The following is a 2476-nucleotide window of genomic DNA, read 5'->3' on the forward strand; positions in this document are numbered from 1 at the left end:
AATTACAGGACTATGTCATAGTCTATGCTTAAAAACAGACCATGCTAAATATACTCTGCCTATTGAATAAAAATCCATCTGAGTTTTGAATGATGTGATAACAGAAATAGAAATGTATGTCTTTTTATCATTTGATCTATTTTTCATTGCTGGTGGGCATGAAAATCAACCATGACTAGTGATTTTTCAATTTCTCCTGTTTCTAGTGTTTTTTCCTTTGTACTTTTGACATGTTGTTTGGTAAAAATGAGTCAAGGCTGTAAGGTATTCACTACTGATTGTATCTTACAGCCACAGATGAACTTTTTAACCATTTAACCCATTAAAACTTACCCCAGATTCTACTTTGCCTGATATTACTATTTGTTTCCACTTGAAGGATAGCTCTTTGGTCCCATTTTAGTTTGGGGGGGAGGTCATATTATTTTGGATGTGTCAATCATAACAAGTAAATCGTTGCACTTTGTCTTTTTAACATAATTGAGAACTCTGAGTGATTTTTAAATTGGGGGGAATTAAAGAAGTCTTCCCAATTCACAATGAATTGTGCTGTGTGACACTTACTGTTTCCATCTCCTATTTGTACCAATAAGAAATTGGTACAAACTATCAACTTCATTGTTTGTCCAGGTGTCTATATAATGCACTACTAGGCTAATCTTGAATGTCAATTATCTTTGATTTAGGGCTTTGCTTTTAGATTTTTGCCCCATACTGCAGCACTTGGTAACATTTGCCCTAAATTGTATTATTTTTATATTCTAATTTGTCCTGGGTTTCTGATTGGTTTGTAAGAGGTTTCTATGAATTAAGAATCATTATAGGGCTTCCCTGGTGGCGCAGTGGTTGAGAGTCCGTGCAGGGGACACGGGTTCGTGCCCCAGTCTGGGAGGATCCCACATTCTGCGGAGCGGCTGGGCCCATGAGCCATGGCCACTGAGCCTGCACGTCCGGAGCCTTATTCTCACTGGTGTCAGGATTTAAGTAGCAAAAAGTAAAAAACAAAGAAACAACCAAGTTCATTTCTTCTTCTCTTTGTATTTGATATCATTTACTCTGTAACCAGAGCATGGATGGATTCATTGCAAGTATTTTTAAGACTGGACTGACTCCTGAGTACATGCAGTTTTTTTTTTTTAATTGTCTGGCAGATTGAAATTTTTACCCTTCTGATATCAGGTGAGACCTGCTGATTTGTTTCAACAAGTTAGGCAATTGTGGAGAGGCAGGGAAAGCAAGCCCTAATTACATACCACTCCTCACCTGTAGGCTCGGCTCTCCTCCATCTGAAGGCCATACTGGGAATACCTAGACCGGCAATCCCAGCCTCACTCTTGAGAGGAATTACAAGAGAAGTCGCCAAACTCTCTTTGCCAGTAAGACAAAGTTGTCTTTACAATTTTTAAATGCCTAAGAAACTTTTCATACTGTTAATTTTGTTAATTATGAATTTCTAGTCCTGGATAAAACTGAAACATGTTAATTTCCACAATGTCTATGACAGTAGGAAAAATATGGAGCAAAAATATTTTCTCCTGCATTTTATTATTTTCGCCTTTGGGTAACCTAAGAAAAATGTCCTTATATGCTGAAGTAAGAACATTCCTCTCAGATACAGCAGAATCTCTGACCAAGTTATAGCAGCCTCTTATTGAGTATACTTATGTTTTGGGGAAATCATGGGAGAGAGAACCTTTTAATCAATATATATTTATAGTCTATTTTTGCCCTTCCACAGCTCATGCCATTATGGGAAAAGACAAAAAAAAATAGGTGAATATCTAGTCCTCAAATATTTTGAAGCCTGGAAAAGAAGATGAAACATAAAATATATTTCCAAAAATTTATAAAAAGGTCAAATTACAAAAGTTTAAAAATAACTTTACATATTTTAATGGAGATTTCTATTCTAAATTGAGCTAAAATTATATAATTAGTCCCCTAATGAAAGCTCACCTTTAGACATAATCTCTGGTAATGTTATTCTGTGATGACTGCCCTTTAGTTGGCGTTCTTTCACAACAGAACAGCTGTCAGGCTTAGGCCCAATAAGCATCTGGATGAGGATGAAGAAGCAGCATGTCTGGGGGAGCATCTTTCCCTACATGGGCCAAAGGTTCCTCACTGCCATTAGTACTACGAGCATGTGAAACAATGATCCATGGTGGCTGCCTGTATGGAAATATTGTTAACTCCCTTGAGAACATTACAGATAAAATGCTTTGGGCGGTTAGGTGTCAGTGATCACCTGGAACTGAAAAGATCTGAGAATCAGAGTTCAGAGAAACATGATGAATGGAGTCTTTTGCATATTTTTTGGTCCTTTGGCTGGTATTTCCTTTTTTCTTTTTCTTTTTTGGTGGAGCAGCGGATCCATCATCCTAGTGGTTTTATTTGTGGGATCCCTTCTCTCCCCTAAAGCTTCAGGAGTACCTAGCCCAGTCAGCCTTTGATAGACTTCTGGAACTAAATTAAC

This window comes from Pseudorca crassidens, chromosome 1 (assembly GCF_039906515.1).
Source record: "Pseudorca crassidens isolate mPseCra1 chromosome 1, mPseCra1.hap1, whole genome shotgun sequence".
Classification (NCBI taxonomy): domain Eukaryota; kingdom Metazoa; phylum Chordata; class Mammalia; order Artiodactyla; family Delphinidae; genus Pseudorca; species Pseudorca crassidens.